Raw genomic sequence first — 5,762 nt, 5'->3', positions numbered from 1 at the left:
CAAAAAAACCAACCATAATGTATCACAGTTACACAGGCTAATGCAGACTAAGAGAACAAGCTGCGCATTTCATGGAGTGAATTAATATAATGCACAACTGCAGAGAAGATGACATGCTGCTGAATATTTTATACAGCCTCCTCACGTTTCTGCAGGGTTCACTGCTGTTTCTCATAACAGACTGGCAAATGGGACTCAAGATGTTACCTGTGATTATTTTCTGAATTATTTATAATAACCAAGATACAACCCTAGCCCAGTCAAGATGAATAGGAGTCATATAGGAGGTTTAGATTAGGTATCAGGAAGAAATTCTTCCTGCAGAGGGTGGTGAGGCACTGGGACAGGTTGCCCAGAGAAGCTGTGGATGCCCCATCCCTGGATGTCTTCAAGGCCAGGCTGGATGAGGCTTGGAGCAACCTGGTCTAGTCCCTGCCCATGGCAGGGGGGTTGGAACTGGATGATCTTTAAGGTCCCTTCCAACCCAAACCATTCTGTGATTCTATATTATTAGCTTCAAAAACGCGTGAGACTTTGCCCTGAATACTGAGTAAAATAATTGGTATGTATACAGCAAAAAGAGGGGGGGAAAAAAAAAAAATGTTCTGCACCAGTTAATTTTACTACAATCTTTTCATGGCTCTGAAACGCCAGTCTCCTGGTGGCATAACAAACTATTCATCTCAGGGCACTACAGTGTTGAAGTTCAACTCCATAACACCCCTAGAAAAGCCAGGAGAACATTAGCCAGGACCCTTTCCCATAGTTTTGACAATCTCATAAACTGTGCAAGACATTAGATGCAGCAGAACAGCTATCACAGTTGTTTATAGTCACTTGTATTCCAGTTAGATTTTCAGGATACAATGAAACTGTCCAGATTCTTGGTTGTAATAAACACAAAGCTCAGACCCTCTGACCCAGCTAAGAGTCTCTTCTACAGCTTCATTCTGAAAGGATGAACCAGAACCCTTCAGCTTTTTTTTTTTTTTTTAACTGGACTACTATTATATATTTTTGAGTAAAATAAAGTCACGATGAACATCATAAATCTAAAAAACCAGCTTCTGCAGCTGATGCTTCAAAGACAGACGATGTCTTATGACTGAAGCTTCAAAAGCAACAAAATTCTCCCTTTGTCCAATTTCACCTAATGTCATTTATGACTCTACAGTGAATGGCAAAATTATGAGCCCTGCTTTACACGAGGTGCTGCTGAACTGTCGCAGCATAATAAAGCACCAGAGGAGGCCTTTTCTGATCAGGTGATTTTATTCGGTTCACAGACATGGTCAATAAAACCTAATATCCAAGTACTCTTCTGTATGCAGAAGGGTAGCACGTCTGCTTTCGTCAGTACCACAGAGGAAACTCCCTTAACAACAGACAATAGCAACCACAGAGGTAGTAAAAACTGTCCTTCATTCAAACTAACTGACTTGAGGAAGGGATGTATGGCCTCACATCGTGTGTGAGAGCACAGAACAGTACTGTTCAGATATCCCCAAAAGCAATTAACAACAGCAAAAGAACAACAAACAAAAATGATCACGATAGGCAAAGCAAAACCCAGAGAAAAGTTAAGTTAATGTTTTAGCACAATGGAACCACAAGCAGCACCGACCGACCAGGCCCCGTGGCCTTGTCAGGATCGCAGTGTCATTTTTATAGCAAGGAGGTAGAAAGTGAAAGCCTGGATTGTGCTGTAAAGAAGCGTGTATTCTTGGCGTAGGAAATTTGCATGGGAGTTGTGCGCGTACGTTTTTTAAAGGCCCTCCATGGTTCGTTGGATAACAGGCACACCGGCAAGTATGCAAATGGAGCCTGTCCCAAAGACAATACGACAGACACGCAGTCAATGGTTACTGTCACCCAGCCCTTTGCGTGACATGCAGACAAGCTCAGAGAACATTGATTGTCCTATAGACTCCGGTGACTGGAGGGAACGACCAGTCGGCTTACACCAAGACACATTTTTCACTCCTGACGTTTCGATAAAGGCTTATTGACCTAAATGAGACCCAAGTTATTCAGGGAACATCGGGGGTGAAAGTGCACAAGCTGTTCTTCATGGTCATACACAAAAACTCCAGGTATCCATTAGCAACTGGCAAATTCCCCCTCCCCTGCCCGTGGCTGTGTGACAGACAAAAGTGCTTTTAATATCTTGCATTGCATAAGTCTAATAAGTAGCCTCCTGGGGGTGGGGGAGGCCGATGCATTTCTGTCAGTACATACTTACATTAGCAGCCAGAAACTCGCAGACAACAAGGAAAAAATGCATTAGAAAAATGATGCCTTCCTGAGCTACTAAAATATCGCGTCTATTCTCCTGATGAACAGCTTAACATGAAACTTTACATTAACTAGAAGGATGCCAACCTGATCCTTAGTTCATTTATAATGGGGCTAATTAGGGCTAACTTCAGTTAATAGGAGCTACTCTAGTTAATAGATGGAGCAACGCCTCATACCTGGGGATTTCAGCAAAGCTGAGTTGATTAATTTGGCCCACTCCTTCTTCGATACTAATTGCCCGCTTAACACCTACCTACTAAGCGCACTGTATCAAAGTTTGTGCTTCTCACCACAAAGCAGCTAGACTGAAACATGGCTTCGAGAAGCTGATATAGGAAAGTGGAAGGATAAAGTGCTCAGCAGAAAGAGAGGCTGTAAAGAATGTGTGAAATAAGAAACAATGCAACATTCAGCACCTGGGAAAAATTAAAATGCAGAGAAAATAAGTGCCTGTAAAACACTAGTGAGAGTGGAGATAAAGCTCAGTGGAGGAGTTTTCTCGGTTAAAATTATACATGCAGGAACTGCACTGTGCAAGGACCCACTCAGCCCTATGTAACGTGACTGCGATCTCCCTTCCACAAGGGGAGAACAGAAATACAACGCTGAAATAAAAATAAAACCAAAACTTACACTGACATAATAAAAAGAGCCCTCTGAGACGTGATAGTCATATACCTTCACACTGTGAGCACAAAGCAGCCGTCTTGCTTAAGAGGAAAGACTTTTTCTCCTTCTAATTATGAATTTAAACATTACCCTCACTGCTGCCATCCTTCCAGCTCAGCCCAGGAATATGCTTAATGTCACCTTCATGCCCTGTCAGCCACACAATCCCAACACAGCCAAGTACCAGATTAACTCTGGATGAAAAGGCAGAGTAGATGAACATGAGAAGCACGTCTATCACTTCACTTGAAGAAGCAGTGTCAGTAACTCTCCAGCTGCGAGCAGCTTCTCACATGTAAATTCAGAACACTCTCAACTAAAAGGAACAGGTAGACAAGACTAGAGTAACAAGCCTTGGGCATTTCTACTGTGGTAGAGTGCGTGGTGAAACTATAACACACACATCTCCGGGTAGCCATTCAGCAGATGCCAGGGAATTAAATACTTCTCATAAAGACCAGTAAAGGAGCTCGAGTTCTCACTGGTGGATTGATGCAGGAGTGGTGTCAGCATGTGGAATCCATTTCAGAAGTCTCACAGCAGATTTTTCAGTGCATCTCACTACTCACTTCCACGGTTTTGACATGGAAACAGAAGTTCCTTTGAGTTAATAAGGTACTACATGAACAGCTTTAAGAATTGCTTCAAGTATAATGAAAGAGTCACCAAAACAAATATTATCCTCAGCCTGAGACAAATATGTCCTAACTTAATCACCTGGATAAAGTACAGCTCTCATCATCTGATGAAGGAATTTAGGCAGGATCCATAAAAACATAGTCCCCTGACAACTTATCCATGCTGTCATTACAGCCTGTATCTCCACAGTTCTCATGGATTAATCACAGTTTCATAAGCCCACACAGAGAACATGCAGAGAAGGGCTCAAAGAACAGCTGTGATGAAAAGTCCATGTATTATGTTAGACTTACATGGAAGAACTGGTCCTGCTATGGGTAAGGATGCTAACTATCACCTTAACAAACTTTGGGATGCCATTAGGCAAAAGAATAAAGTTTCTTTCATCAGAGGACAACAGGGAAAACATTACTTATGAAGAGGACTGTGAATGAAGGAGGAATCAGCCTTCAACTGTGTGACTGGAGAGTCAGATCTATCAAAACAAATGGGCATAGGTCTATTAGCAAAATGATTATCTGGTTTACTTTGCTAATAAATGCATCTTGAAAAGCCCTTCCTTTACTAGATTGGAAGAGCTAAAATCCAATGTGGGGAGGCATCCAACATCCACACAGTGAGATAAAGTGCAGTAGCAGCTCCAAAAGGAAAGACAGAATCCCTAAGCTTAGCTGAAGGAGAAGTTTTTAAGTAATTAGACAGATTAATAGCTTGAGGGAGGGGAAAAAAAAAAAAAACCCACAACAAAACTGTGACATAGGATGGATCATGAAACCGTAACAGCAGCTATTTAACAGATAAAGGAATTGTCTCTGGAGGCTGAGAAAGCATCTGCGTACAGAACACATTGCCTGAGGCTCTGCCTGTAGACCTCAAAGCTGTAACTGGTCATGGAACATCACGTAAGTTCATGTAGCCATTTGATGTGGGAGGACTAGATGAGGTCATCTGAAACCTGTTATGAACAAGAATGCCTTTACTCTGATTCCAGACTTTTTTCAATGAACATCATAAACATAAGAGAGGTAAAATACATGCTTCAGGAGCAAGGAAGCAAAGCATACCACTATGTTATTCTGATTGGCTTCTGAAGACTGAAAATCAAAGACAACATCTACCTTATTCCTCCTACCATAGAGGTGGCTGCCCTAAGAGGAAAGGGAGATAGCAAGCACAGGAAGAAGAGAGGCATTGATGAGGGGGATGACTTTAAACTTCATAAGCACACATTTCTTATACTGTAAGAATTTCCTCCCATCCCAACATTTTACTGGGAATATGACTCCTACCCATCACTGCCATATCACAAGCTATATTGTTATGCTCATTGGAGGAATCACAGATTAATAGAGTGGAAGGGACCTCTAGAGATCATCTAGTCCAACCCCCCTGCCAGAGCAGGATCCCCTAGAGTAGATCACACAGGAACAAGTCCAGGTGACTTTGGATAATCTCCAGGGAAGGCGACTCCAGCACCTCTCTGGGCAGCCTGTTCAGGGCTCTGTCACCCTCACAGGGAAGAAGGGTTTCCTCATATGCAAGCTGAACCTTCTGTTTTCCAGTTTATGGCCATTGCCCCTCGTCCTGTCACTGGGCACCACTGAGAAGAGCCTGGCCCCATCCTCCTGACACCCACCCTTGAGATATTGATAAGCATGGATAAGATCCCCCCTCAGCCTCCTCTTCTCCAAGCTGAACACACCCAGCTCTCCCATCCTTTCCTCATGTGGAAGGTGCTCCAGGCCCTTCGTCATCTTGGTGGCCCTGTGCTGGGCCCTCTCCAGTAGCTCCTTGTCCTTCTTGAGCTGAGGAACCCAGAACTGGACACAGCACTCCAGGTGAGGTCTCAGCAGTGTAGAGTAGAGGGGGAGGATAACTTCCCTCAACCTGCTGGCTGCACTCTTCTTAATGCGCCCCAGGATACCAATCAACCACATTATTCCCATGATTCTTTCAAATCTAGCTTCTTACAGATTCTAGCTTCAAGGATGATAAAGTTCCCAAGAATTCCTTTAAACAAGGAAATAAGCTCTCTCACAGCTTAAATAGGGATTGCATGCCGACCAGCATTACGTCATATAATAAGGTTCCCGTGGCACTACTTGCACCAACACCTGTTCGTAAGGCAGGGCAATGGAGGAGCTCTACTACAGAGC

Source organism: Eurypyga helias, unplaced genomic scaffold (genome assembly GCF_000690775.1).
Source record: "Eurypyga helias isolate BGI_N326 unplaced genomic scaffold, ASM69077v1 scaffold6945, whole genome shotgun sequence".
Taxonomy (NCBI): Eukaryota; Metazoa; Chordata; class Aves; order Eurypygiformes; family Eurypygidae; genus Eurypyga; species Eurypyga helias.
Note: the sequence above shows the minus strand (reverse complement) of the source record.